The following is a 15,147-nucleotide window of genomic DNA, read 5'->3' on the forward strand; positions in this document are numbered from 1 at the left end:
CTAGTACAAATGGGCCAACCCCATGCTTGTTCTCAATGGCAGCTTTGTACCTGCAGACCCGTTGCTCCCCGCGGGCCGGAGGGCACAACGCGAGGTGCACCCAGGACCCCAGAGAATGCAGCTGGGGCAGCTACGAGCAGCCCACATCCATACTGGGATGACTGGGAGTGACTCTGAAGAGTTTACAAGCCTCGTATGGCTTCCAGGCCACAATTTGGTTGCCTCTGGAGAGCAAGTTCATGCAAATAAAATTACGTTCCTGCTTCCCAGCATAAAAGCTCATGCCTGCCTTCGAGACTGAGGCTTAGTCCATTCTGGTAGCTCTTTATAGCTGTGTAGGGCACAGTTTGCAGACCATTAATTATCTCTTTGCTTTTCTATCTGTAGTCAAAGAAGGTTTAATCAAACTCGTAAATTTTGGTCTGGGCAGCCTAGCAGGTTAGATGTTGGGATTAAACAGTGAGGATTTTTCTTTCTCGTGAGAAAAAATGTCTCTATTTTAAATTTCAAAGAAATCCGATGCTCATTCCCAGATTTTCTTCCTGAGCGGTATGTACTCTTATAAATCCCAAAGAATGTTCCCTTCCAGAAGTTTCTTCTCCATCTAGCAATCAGTGTACTGGTATGCAGCTCTTGGAAATGCCACTTTCCTTTCTGGACCAGTGTCACAGACGCAGGGATTGTATTAAAGGGTTTTGGCTGATCCTAAGGTACCTGAAGGTCATGTGGCCCGAGGAAAAGTTTCTTCTGGTTTTACGTAAGTCATAATTCGCGTGTATGGTACTTTGAACAAACTTGGTTTTTATATTTATATATTCTATAGATTTTAGGTATTTATTTTAGATATCTATATCTTTAGATATCTACGTACATGTGTCTATATAACATAGATGTTATATTTACCATTCTAACCGCTTTGAAGCCCATGACAACATTCCTGCTCCCTGGTTTTCCACCGCAGATGCTGCTTGCTTAGCTTTTTCACTGCTCACATGGCAGCTGCCTTGCTCAAACCCTGGGAGCAGGTAAAATGCTCCCTAAACAGGTCCCGAGGGGATTTCAGCCACCCCAGAAGCTGCAGGGAAGTGTTGCTCCTGTTCTGTATGACCTACTGAGGCGGCCAAACAGCTCTCGCTCCCTGTCTGGATCAAAAATATATCACTTTCTGCTAAGGCTGCTTCAGCTTTTTATGTGTGGCAGACGCATTCCTTCACCACAAGTGGGGAATGAGAGAATATGCCCTTCTTGCGCATAACGGTCTTGTCTTTTTGGTACCAGATAACAGTTTTGGGTCATCTCCTTGGGTCATCCCAAGAAACAAAATCAGCTGCCCGGACACTGGTCCTTCCTAGAGCGAGGAGCACAGAACCAGCTCAGGCATTCAGCAGTTGGTTAGATTTCTTCTCAGATTTGAGTTTGAAGTAAAATACGGTGTCGCTTGTATTAACAGATGTATGCTAAGCAAAGGGTCAGCATAGAAATATATTTCTGGAGGAAAAGTGCTAATAAGCTCACCTGTGTAGTCTACATCTGCTGCATAAAATGTTTGTCTCATCACCGAAAGCATCTTGTATTCCTTCACATCTTGCTTCCAGTAAGGTACACTTCATAAAACATTTATCTTGTTGCCCTGCACTGGCTGGTAGAAGTGCAAAAGTATTTTCTGGGTGGTTGACTTCTATTTGCCAAATACCAATCCAGAACACCCCACCCTGCACAAACCTTTTACAGACAAATGCTTTTTCTCTTCCGATACAGAGAGCTGCTGACGTTAAATCCTGCTAATACTCTGTGAGATGGATTTTCAGCAATGCCTGAGCAATGCTGGAGTGCGAGTCCCCTGAAAGTCAGAAGGATTTGCATTCCTATATTATTTCCAGGTTTTTTATAATCCTGTGGGATCTTAGTACGAAGAAGAAAGGTGCAGCTGGTGAGGAGATGCCTTTTCTGTCTGAGTTTGACAGCAAGGGGGAAATCTTCTCCCCAATAGGTGATACAGCTGGCTGCCTTTGAAAAAAAAAGTGTGTGGCCCATTTGGGAGTACAATTCTACATGCAGAAACCCAATGACAGACAAAAATGTTTCTCCATACTACGGCCAGAATAAGCTTTAAAAAATTGTTGCTGGAAACATACCTTAAGTCCACCAGACAGTGAAAGTTGGAACGTAACTTGTTTGCTTAACTCGGTGCTAGTACAATAAATGACTTGCATAAGGCAATTCGTTTACCATTGTTCAAAGAGCAAGGATTATACAAACGGTCTATTGTGTGTCGTGCTTTCTGGTGGTTTAACTTTCTTGGATCGAGAATGACTTAATGAAAGACCACAACTCAATTCCTGGTTGTAATTTTATGGGAAACTACAAGGCTGCATTGTCAAAGGTGCAGTTTGTTGCCTCCTTTCATTTCAGCTTCATTAACCTTGGAAAATAAGGCCACAATATTATTATTATTATTATTATTGTTATTGTTATTTGTTTTATCCTTCCTTTTGGTCAGATTGGCAGGTTTGTGGTCAAAGAGAGATTTTCCTCCAGACCCCAGCCTGCAGGGCCCAGTGGGAGGTTTTGGCCTGCCTCTGTTGCACAGAGCCATTTATTGTAGTAAACTGGGATTTTTAATCTAACAAACACTTGCAATCATGGTGGGGAATACTGGCAATCCTTTTGGTCTCTTTCCCGAAGACTGTGCTACATCATTGTCTTTGCAACTTTTGTGCTAGGAGCTGAACATGTACGATACCGTCAAAGCTGTGGAAAAGAGATGTAGTTTATTAATTGCTACAGCAACCTGTAAATTATTTACCTTATTCCTTTTTTCTGCTCACAGGTACGCCCTGAGACGAGGCAGCTCTTTCACGTTTCTGACTCCGGGACCACACTGGGACTTCACCCTGGTGAGTAAAACAGCTGGTGGGTGCATATTGCAAAAGCATGCAAACAAAAGCAGGAATACAGAGGTGAAGGCCCCTCTGCCTGGAGGAGAAAGAAAATCAACACATTCCTCTCTACCTGGCTAGATGCTTGCTGAGCCACCGAGGCTTCTGATCTTTAGCTGGAGGGTGCTTTTGGACACAGGGATTAAGAGAAGGCAGGATATCCTGCACACTGGTTTCTTTATAAACGTCTTACCTTCTGACGTGTTTCAGCAGTCCTGCTAGCTACGCTGGAAATGCAATAGGCAAGATGTAAAACATGGTGTAGAAATAAGCCTTTTTTTTTTTTTTTTTTTTCTTAAATACAAGAATCTGTATTTTATTTGGTATAGAGAATTTCCCTAGAGCAAGGGGATGGCCTTATTGCCTTGTGCTTGCTTCTCTTTAGCCTATAACATGCATCCCTTCCTATGGAAGTGGTTCATATCCAGCCTCTAGAGCTGGTAGAGAAAGATGGACCACTCTGGAGAGTGGTTCCGAGGACCTACACTGCCTTTCTGTTCTGAATTGCTGCTTCATGAAGTCTGTCCCTCTTCATGCACCGAGGATTGCAAGGCAATTAGTCAGCTGAAGTAGGTGCATAGCGCCTGGTGTTCGTTTATAGATCTTGTCCCATCTTAAAGCTCATTTTCATGAGCTGCCTAAGCTGATTTGCCCCCTGCTGCCCCTGGAAGCGGTGATCCCATCCTCAGCCAGCAAACTGATCTGGCTGAAAAACTTGCCTTACCAAAAAGAAAACAAAGAGTTTTGGATGAGCCGCTCCAGCTGACTGCACAAGCTGTATGAATGCCTCTGTCGGCATGAGGAAGGGCGTGAGAACATGTCTGGAGGTGGGGAAAAGGACAGGACTACGTTTTATGAAGGAAATCCCATCTAAAAGCAGATGGAGCTTCTTGTGAAAGCATGCATTTAGACAGGCACTTTGCTGGCTGTGCATCCAAGGGCAGCCATGTGCAATTTTGAGGCTGCACAAACCCCAGTCCAGTGTGGGAGTAGATTAAACAAAACCATAAGCGTTTGTAGATTTTTCTTTTGCTTCGTTTTAGAAACTTTCATCTGCTGACTACAGCTATATTAAATTCATACATTTGAATATTACAAAGCCCTAGAAATTATATTCTTTCAAATTCGAAAATATTGTGCTCTAACATCAAAAATTAAAAGCATTTTGATTGAGTTTCAGGTTATTCCTGTTCTTTGCATGTTTTTTAAATCTGCTTTTATTTGGCTATGCGCCTATTCAGTTCAACTCTCAATTACAGTTAGAGCGTATTTTATGTCATGACACAGACTGCAAAAACCAAAGAAAACGTTTTTGAAGGACTTCATTGCCTATCTGCATTCCTCCCTCATGTCCCTCATCAACCTGGTCCACCGCCACTTCTCCGATCAAGCCCGAGTAGCTTCATTTCCAGCTACAGATGGTGGGTAGCCCTGAACTCCAGCCCTTTTCCGGCGATCCAAGCTAGGCATTAGTCTTGGATTAAAACACCTAACACTGGAAGAGAAGTAAATACAGGAGGGAAAGGATAACAAGGAGAGCAGGTAACTGTGCAGTTCGGTTACCCAGCAGACATACCCTTACTGCATGGCCGGGGACCAGGTCTCTGCTTAGAGGCTTCACCAGTCTAATTACACTGGCGTACGTTGACCAGAGCGCCGTATTTTGGCAGCAGCCCGTAGGCAAGCAAGAACTACACTGTTCTTGGTGTCCTGTCTCTCGTGTGTTGGAGTGTGTCACACAGAGGGGTTTGTTCCCCATGACCACCAAGTACTCGTGGGCTGGTCACAAATAGCATCTCTTCACGCCATAGTTTGTGCAGCTGTTTGGCCAAAAGTCTGTAAAACGTACTTGGCCTGAGTCTTGGGAAGTGGGTAACTCAGCCAAGTGTCCTTTTCATGCCTGCAGAGGTGGGGTGGGTTGAAAGGGAAGGACTAGCGTGCGTTCTGCACAATCCTAAGAAAAGACTAATGCAGTGTGGGTTAAAACATCCTCTGGATGGCTTCTGACTGGAAGCGATGTTACTCATGGTCTGTTTTCCTGTCTTGCTTTTCATTAAGGAGGATTCATTTATGAGAAACAGGCACTTGATCTTTGTTGACTTAACGGTCCTGATGCACATTCCTCACCTGAAGCCTTATTGGTGTTTTATGACTTCAGGTGGGCAATAAGCAGCAAAAACCAGACTGATCCCTAAAGAACAAAATATCCTGGTTTAAGGCAAAAGCCCTTAGTAGGAGAGAGGAAAACTAGATGACTAGAATTGTTTTTAAATTGAAAACTAGTACTTTCTTGAAAAGCACTCCTGGAGTATTAATCGGAGTCCTTGAAATGGAATTAACATTCATGCTCATGGCGTTGTTTAGGTCTTTCTAAAATAAAGTCACAAAATATTCAGATTTCCCCTCCTGATTAGCATTTTTTTATGCTTCTCCTTTACCTCTTTGAGAGCCTAAATCGGGTCTCACGGTTTTTACAGTTTAATAACTTTCGTAGAAGTAACTTTTTCCACATGACTTGAGTTTCGTGAGAAGGTTTAACGTATCAGATCTCTGATCGTGACCGTCTCAAAAATGTGAGAAAACAGTACCGTAGCAGTTGCTTTTCTATCATGTGGCTTTAAACTTCCAGATTTGAGCAGTCTGAAGAGGCCGTTTTCTTGGAATCTGTTTCTTTTCTGGCACCACGCAGGAATGATACAGCTGGCTCTGTAGTGAAATGTCTAAGATTTTGTATGAAACTATATTGGGCAGAGGAAATGGGGTCCAGCCAATGCAATACTTATTGCATAAGTCTAGCCAGTTTAAAAACAAAACTTTGGCCTTCCTTTCGTGTCTGGGCTTTGGTCTGGAGCTGTATGTTAAAGATGTTAATATACTTGACTACATAAGGAAAGAATAATATTCAGACCAAAAAGGCGTGGTGTCTTTGTCTTTATTGCAAGTTTTCTTCTGTTAAATAGATGCTAATATCCTTGACTTACATATGGGAAAAATAATCTGCAGACCAAAAAGGTGTGGTTATAGCAGTCTTCTTGCAGGGTTTGATAAATAACCAACCCTGAATATTTTACTAAACCTAAAACAAACCCCAAATGTCTGTATTTGCATGTGTTCTCAAGCCTGCCAAAGGTCTGTTCACAAAGTATGGAGTATGCTGGGACATTAATTCAGTGTCAATGCTACAAATACGGTAAGACATAATGTCTAATGTGAGAATTTTTTCCTCCGTAGTTAGCAAGGCTATCAGCGAAGGGACTCACGTGACAGAAGCAGTATCTTGTCTTTGCAAATACAGGGGAAAAAAAAACAAAACAGAAAAACTGAAATCATTGGGGAACTTTGTACTTGAATCCACTTCTGTAGCTCGTTTGAATAGCTGAGGAAAAAAACACAGCAGCAAAACCTGAAATATAAGAAACCAGCGAGTGCAGTTCTGTAATATCTCACCATTACACGTGTGTATTTAATAGTTAAATGGTAGAGTCAGCATAGCGTGGACAGGCGAGAAGACACATTGGAGCCTAGAAACACATGATACGAAAGGACTAGCGAACAAGAGAACAGGTTTCTGAGAGCCCTCCAGGGAAGCTGGACATCCCCTCAACAGCTCCGGATTTTCAAAGGAACCACGGAAACTAGGCTGGTCAGCACTTAAGAATAATTTGAATGAATACTCGTATTCGACCATTTTAAATACACTTACAATGATGACAAACCTCTATTAAAGCTGAAACTTTTAAGTTATTTGAATAAATTATTAAATTCTAAGAAAACAGGAATTGCGTATTTGCTCCCGACAGAAGGTAAAGCTGCTGGACTGGTAGAGCACAAAACTGAAATTTGCTGAAGTTCTGAGTGGACTTGTGGTAGGGGTTCCCTCTGCAGCTGCAGAGAGGGGGTTCTCCGCATTTCCCCTAGTTCAATGTCTAGTCTGTTAAACTGATAAACAGCATGTAGTCCAATATAAAAACACAAAATAGTTTCTTTTCTTTTTCCTTTGTACTTAATGAAGTGGAAGAGAATGAACTTGGCTCATTTTTGAAATGTTGAAGGACAAGGGTTGAACACAGGATGAAAATCCCACTTGTTTCGTGGGTGACCAAGCAATTTATGTTCATGACCCATGTTTTTTCCAGACCAGGTGATCTGCAGGCTGGCACAGTCTAACAGGATGAGTCCACAATTAGTTTTCCATTATCTGAGTAATGAAAAAAATAACGTAGAAGTCCAGATAGTACAGAAATAGTGGCAGGTATCAGGAAGCTCAGTGCAGATGTCTTTGATCATTGTTCCACTGGCTTGTGCTCTTCTTCGGAAAGGAAAATAGCTGGGAGCTCCCTGGCCAAAAGCCTCATCTTTCTTCCACAAAAACGCTTATTCTTTTAGCCCATTGCATTCCTAGCAGGGATGCTTCAGCCACTGCTCTCTACTGGCCACGTCCAAAGTAATGACTTCAATAGGTGATTGAAATGCCCTCAGACATGCATTCAGCTGTTGAGGGAACTGCAGTATAAAACAAATCCCTGATACACAGTGAGAATCCCCTGAATAAAACATATTTGGGTATGAGAGGGTAGCTGAGGAGCAGGAACAACCAACCTAGTGCAAAACTGCTTTATGCTGGCAATGTCCCTGGGGTGAAATCTGTAGATCCCCTCACTCGCAAACCCCTGCCCAAGCCCAGCTGTGCTGGTGAGCAAACATTATAAGAATTAGGCATGGTATCTTCTAGTGTCCCCTGAAGACCTCAGATCCTAATGATCGCCAGGTCTGACCCTCTTAGCACCTAACTCTTTCAAAAAGCCCAACTTTATTGCTGGATTGCTGACCTCAGAAACCACAAAAAAATGTTTCATTTAGCTAAATGAATCTGAAATCATTTCACAGTGGTGACCGCTGCATTCTGTCCTGCTGCTGAGATTTCCTACTGAAGACTTTACTCACGACCACAATTACGGTAGTACAGAGAAACAAGCTTATAGGCGTATAATTTATAGGTATCGATCAGGTGACAAACCTCATGAAACAGCATAAACATGCTTTGCATTTGTTTTCAACCTTTAGGTTTTTGAGTTATTACAGTTAGTTGGGGGCATAAAGAAAGGAAATGTCTCTAGTCTGCTTTAGGAAAAACAAAGCCTTCTTTCTGAACGCAAAGCGGGTGTACAGCTCTAACTCTGTTTCGTTTCTTACAGAAGAGGAAGCGCCGAGAGAAAGACGATGATGTAGTCAGTCTTTGCAGCCTTGACTTCAAGGTAATCAAAACACTTTCCTCTACAATATTGTGTAATCATCTACTCTGTCGACTATAGTGGCTTCTACTGGGGAATGCTGTACTTTCTGTGTTTGCGTTTCACCATCAACAGTTTAGAGACGTGTACAGCTGTGTTTGCTCTTGCGTACACCTCTGGGGTGGGCTGAGTCCTGCTAGGGATATCCACAACACTGTGATCTCCTGTTTTAATCATCTGAATCCTAAATGTGCCACAGTTTTAATGGTGTGTGAAGTAAATGCGCGTAACCCGTACTTAGCAAGAACATAAGCGTTTTCAAGTGCCAGGAAGCAAAACTGTGCAAAGTCCTTCAAATGTTGCTTTTGTTTGACTTTAGTTAGTGCACTTCATTGTATTGCAAACAAGCTGGGCTGGCTGGGTGGTAAATTGTTCTTAAAGCTATGGATTAAATCGACTGACAAAAATGAGTGTGGGGAGGTGCAGGGTTGCATCTTTTTCCAAGGACCATCCAAGCTTGGTTTTCTGAAAGAGAAACTACTTCCCGCTGTCCACTTGCCCTCAAGATCTTGCTGTCAGATGCTTCCCTGAAGAGGGGAAGGAAAAGAAACACGGTTTTTCCTAGGAAGGTAGCTATTGCGTTGAGAGTTAACTAAGTGGGTTTTAGAGTTTATTAGGCTGGGATTAAAAGTAATTTGTTAGTGGGGAATTTCCTGTTTGACCTAATGACCGGTGCATCCTCTGGTGGTGTCACTTACTTTGCATTTGTGCATTATTTATTAGCCTCACTTAACCTGGCTGCTGCTGGATGCTTTCCATGACCGATTGTCCTGTCCAACAGGCTGACTCTGGGCTTTGACCTCTCCAGGCTAGATCTCCTGTTCCAGATAAGACCACCTCTGTAATTTCCCAGTAGGGGAGGGGAAAGAGCAAAAAAAATTATCTGCAGAGGGCTGTGACACAGCAGTGCTGATGCCTCTGAACTGACTGTGTTTGGGGCTTGTTTTGTTTCTGAGGTCTTTCTGGTTTTCTGATGCAGATGGGTGTGTTAGGGCCAGGAAATCTGCCCTCAGGGAAGAGGATTTTCTTCTTCTTTTTCTTTTTCTTTTTTTTTTTCTTTTTAATTGGACTACCTTTTTATGTGTTGGACAAAATTGCATGAGTTAGGGTTTCTCCCACAAAGCAATCGCTTCAAGGTGAAACTAAAATATCAACAGTAATTTGTGTACTTGCCTTTTAAAGGTTTTAACAGAAATCTTCCAAGGAAAAAGGGAAATCCCTAGAGAATAGTCAAAGTTCAGACTGCAGCTCTTGTTTAACTTGACTTTTTTAACTTGTTCTTTTGAAAGGGTCAGGCTTTCCCGGACATTTGAGAGTTTGAAGCACACCCACGCACACTCCAGTATTCTCGTTAAAATACATTAACGGTACTGATTGGATTGTAATTTTCAGGCTTTTTGATACCAACTGTCAAGGTTATTAAAAGTTTCAAAAGCACCACAGTCAACTATTTATAGTCAGATTGTCAAAACACATCACCAGGACTTCTGAGTCTCATTGAGCACTTATGCTATAGTATAGATTATACTTTGCTCTGTCTAGATTTGATGAGGGCGAACCAATAGCCTAAAACTTGGCTCCATCAGACGCAGATGTATCAATTTCATTGATGAAATAAGGTCACAAGAGAAGATCAAGGTAATTTAAGAATGTTACATGTAGGTCAGACCATATATTGTTTATCCCCATCTTACGGATGGGAACTGGGTTTTCAGAATTTCTCTCTGTGAAGTGTCTAACTCCACAGCATAACTGTTGTTTCAGCTCCACTATCTCCCCCAGCAAATATAGCTCTGCTGACAAGCTGCCATTTTGTCACCATACTTGTAATAACGGAAGAGTTTTGGCAGCATACTGCATTCGCGCTCCTACGAGACATAATTGTGCCGACAAAACGGCCATGTAGACGGTGATCCCATCAAGGGCTGCTTCGGAGCAGGGAGTTGCATCCTAGTATCGCAGGCTCGGCACCCTACCACATGTATTTTTTTAAAATAACAGCAGGGGGAAGGGATTATTTAATTTGGATGTGTACCTGTCTCTCTGAAAAGGTTGAGCAGTCCTTTAATGATGTTTAAACCTCACATATTCCAAATCATTGTTCCACATACGAGGAAGATGGTCTGCAAAATGGCAGGGGATTGCGATGCCCCAGCTATTCTTGTTTATTTTGGCTTGTTAACCTCCTCCTCGCCTCCCAGCGTCTTACTCAAAAGTGAACCAGACCTGTTAGGTCTGTTAAGCTTCTAATTTGACATACAGCCTACAACCCTCCAAACATTACCAAAATATGAGTGGGAAGTTACAACCTGAGACCATAGTTACAGCATCCGCTTCCTTCAGCGCTGAGCCACCCCTTCTTTTGTGCCAAAACACTCTCCTTTTGGGAGAAAGAAGGTATTTTCTGCCGAAATCATGTCTGGAGCCGTACTACAACGTGAGCTGTGGATAATTGTCTGGATAAGACAGAAGGGAGAGTGAACTGCAGCGCAGGGACAGAAACAAGACTGAGGACAGGAATTTCTTTCGAAAGCAGATCTTTATGCTTTAAAACCAAGAGTTATTTTTGCATTTCGGGTAGGTTTATGACCAACTTTTTGTTAAGTGATCACATATGAAAGGGTTCCATATTACCCCCGCGGTTATGTAAGGTGTTGAATGATTCATGGGAGGAAGCAGTACTGTGTTTTTTGAAGGTGTGTGCATCTTGATGTTTGTTAGCAACTAGGTAAATACTTCTCAGTATACGACAGGGAACAGACGGATGCGACGGTGTATTTTACCAGAGGCAAAATGAAGCCAGGCTGAGTAATGTGTAAGAATCACATCTCATCTGGATGGTGTTTTCTGTTGGTTATGGGATATCCTTGTAAGGCTTTAGGGAGAGGGATTTCAGAGAGGAAGTGAAGTCTTAGTGAGGACCCTTTTCAGGAACCACCATGCTGTGTCCTTCTGAAAGCCTTACTCACCTTTTTGGGACCAATTCTGTGAATATTACTCATCCTGGATAGGAGTTCAGCCCAAACAAGCCCTAGAGTTGTACCAGTGTTGGCAGCGGAGAGAGACTGTGACGGTAAAGCTGACAGTGAAAATCTCTCCAGGGAAGGCAGATAAACACTGATATTTTTATTTTTTTTAATTTCATGTAAAAAATTACTTGGAAAAAAAGAGAAGGGGGAGCGAGAATCCTTGTGTGTCTGCATTCTTGCTGGTCCAGATCACTTGAAACCACCAGTGAGTGTCTCTCCACGGTCAGAGTCCCCACAAGCAGCTTGGTTTCAGGCAGGGATAACACAGCCTCAAAAGCATCACTAAATAATGCAAGAAACTGCAGCGGTAACTCCTTCCTTTAGAATATATACATACGAGCTGCAAAGAAACAACAAAAACAGTCCTCCCCTCCTCCCTTCCCCCTCCCGAAGATACAACCGCTCTAGAGGACTTTTATGGGAATTTTATTGGCGTGTCTGATTCATGCAAGAACATGCCCATGCATAAGTTACAAATTTGTATTTGAAAACAGACTTTGATCAAAACGAAGATCTCTGGCATTGGCTACACCGCGCAGCTCTGAAAAACAACGTTTGGCACGTGAGCAGGTTGGGAGCTGAAGTCAACTGTGGCTTCTCGCTCCATTACTCCGTTGTTAGGGTAGATGTTGTGTTTAATAATATCACGAGATTGGATGGTCCGCGTTTTCTGGTGTTGCATTCATATTCATAAGATGGAAATTGCTTTTCTGGCCTGAGCGCGCAAATGTTCACTTCAGGGATGGTTGAGGTAACTCGTTTTCTACAGAGGTCTGCAGAATGACATAGGTTGTATTTCAGTAAAAGTGCATCTGCACTGTGGCTTGTGTTTTGGGTTTTTTTTTTTTGTATTTGTAACTGTATAATGCAGTTGAATGGTAGCTAATTATAGTGACCTCCCACCATCCAAAATAAATGCTGGATTCCAGACCGGCTCGTAAACTTTCCAGATGACCCAATAGTATCTTGATGGGTCATAGCCTACTTTTGCTCATTTTCCACAATACTGCTCTGAATTTGGCTCTGAATATAAATATCTGGGAGTGGAATGTTAAACACAGCTCATGGTCAGTAAACAACTTTGTGTACGGCAGAGGGGGTCTGACTGCCCTGGGTGCGTGAACATCTATGGGAGAAGATGATTGCCTGTGGAGCTCTTATTTATTCCAGTCCTCGAGTGTTCTGCATGTTATGCTATATATGGCACGTGAAGAATAGCTGTAAAGTGAGTTTTTAGGTGGATTTCTGTTCCTAGTAAATAGGATTTCAAAACATACACACACAACAATGAAAATGAATATGCTATGAATGTAACGGATGCTTTCGTTTTCCCCGAGACTTCAAGCCGCCAAAGGGATTAAAATGTCACAGGTTCTTTCTTTGAAGAAACTGAATCCAGATGTCAGGCACATTAGAGGCATCCAGGACCTGTGAAAACTGGGAAAACTGCCCAATGAGGAATACCCCCCTGCCTCCGGGCTCCGTTAATGCACCAGCTCAAGTCTTCTCCTCTCCAGACAGTGGCAGAACAGAGATCTTTTGTCGTTGGCTCTTGTCAGCAGCAGCAAACGTCCTTCTTGCAGGCTTAGGTATAAAATAAAGCAGCCCTGAAGGGTCCTGGCTGATGGTCAGGGCTGTGTAACCTGGCCAGAGATTATTGAGGGCGCTGTAATGATTCTCTTCCACTGAAGGTAGGCTGAAAATCACAGCCCAGGCCTGCTAGGGTTTTACATTAACTGTGTCTGCCTGCCATTCTCGCGTATGATTTCCTTGAGTACTGCCAAGAGAAGAGAGAGGATCAGGTCGTGCGTGCCCTGCACGCAGGTGCTGGAGGACATATTCAGCTGTTGGGGCAGCATTCCTGCCTGCCACGCTTGGCAACCCCTGGCACTAGCCAGATGCCACGTGTCGCTTAAACAACCGAGTATTTTTAACTGTGAAAACTTACATCCGTCTGGAATTATACACTGGAATTTGGATGCATGTTTTCTTAGGAATTCATCATTTGTTAATCTAAAATTTATTTGATGAGGTTTTGGGGCTGAAATAACAAAATGGCATGTCAATACCCCGGAGAGCATTTTTATTTAGTAGCAGCCCTCCCCAGAATAACTTGCAGGAGCAAGGAATGGCGCAGGTATGAGGCCGCCCAGGACTTCAGGCAAACAGCTCCGTGTAACAGCAGTCCTCCCTTCTCCGTGGAAATGAAAACCCAAGCTAAAAATAAGAGTAAAACAATGAGGGCTGGTTGACTCCTGTGTCACTTGAACTCTTCCTGGCTCCCTCATTTGATAGTAGGATAGGAGTCACCAAGGTATTTTTCTCCTAGAAGTGAAAATCCCCATTGGAATACAGGGGAGGAATGCTATTAATACGCAGCGACGGGAGAGCAGGAAGAACTGGTCTGTTATCCATCGCTCGGCGCGGCGACCGGCCGGGCTGCATTCTCGTGGCTTCGCAGCCGCCACGGCGTGGGCTGATCCCTGCCCGGTGGGCTGGAGCGGCAGGGCAAGGCATCAAGGAGGTTGGGGCCAGGGCAGAAGGGTAAGGGGCCACTGGGAAGACGGAGGGAGATGGGGTTGGGTAGAAGAACATGCCCTGAGTTCGAGGGAAGTTGGGATTACGGGGTGGGGTGTATAGGGTACAAATCCGTAAGTCTGGCTTCGTTGCTTCTGCAGCATGAGCAACAACTCTCTTTTCTTTCTCCATTTTCTTTGGCGTTCATCAGAGGCTTCCCAAGTACCACAGCCCTGTTTGGGATGGTTTGCCCACTGGAGTGGCATTTGCACTACAACGAGCTTTACTAACTTAAAGGTCCTACTCACCTCTCGCGTGTGTTGTAAGTAGAGCAGAGGCAGGCAGGTAATGTGCTCTGAGGTCGTGCTGATTATATTGCTGTAGAGGGGATGCCGTGGGCCTGGGGAACGGCTATTTTACCTCTGCAAGATCACCTTCCACCCTTGCCGCCTTCAGGCTGCTCCAGATTTATTGCCTTCCTTGCGTTGCACGTAGGTCAGCGAGTACCCATGGCACGGTGCGCGTCTCCACCGCTCCGGGTGGATTTTGCCTCGAAATGGTGCTTGATGATCTGTACAGATATAGCGGGCGTACAGAAATCATCCCATCTGCTACAGGGGCAGCTGGGAACTGCTCGTTTTAGGGGGTTTTTGCTGCTGTGAGTCCTTACCCCATGCTTTGAACGAAGGGCAGTTGTCCAGGGCACGTAACCCTTTGCACGTGCCACGCCAGGAGGGATAACAGCGAGCCCTGTTGCATCAGGCCAGAGCTTTACGTTGCCACAACATGACATCGGCAAGCTGCGTTCAGCCGGGGCTTGCATCACCACGAATTAGTGAGCCTCACAAGGTGTCACGCAGCGAGTCAGGGATCTCCCCGCCGGTGAATCACGTACGTCCCCGGTGCGCGGCAGCATGTCCCTTCCCCGAGGACTCGGGAAGGCGAAGGACTATTTTAACGCTTACGTCAAAGAAAACACCTGATGTGGCACGAAGCGCTTCGGGACGCAGGACGTCACGGTCTGGTCCCAACGAGAAGCGTTTAAGTGGCACCTTGGCGTGCGTGACGCTGCTTCACGCCTTCCCTCTCGGGTCCTGGTTGTTCATCCCCTATTTGCAGTTGACTCTGCCCGGCCTGTCTACATCTCAGCGAAAACAGACGCGCTGTCGGGGTCGAGAAGAATTCCCGAATCTTTAGACCAAGTTTAACAAACTTTTGACCTTAGATTGTAGGAGAAACGGGCATGTTTGATAAAAAAATTATCAAATTCGATGGAGGGTTTGCCTGCTCTTCCCCGGAGTCATCGTCCCTGTGGTCTTTTGTTGCCTTAAAAATGGTCAACTTTAGTAATCCAAAGAAGGATTACTCATA

This window comes from Platalea leucorodia (assembly GCF_965183815.1).
Source record: "Platalea leucorodia genome assembly, chromosome: 4".
NCBI classification, from domain to species: Eukaryota; Metazoa; Chordata; class Aves; order Pelecaniformes; family Threskiornithidae; genus Platalea; species Platalea leucorodia.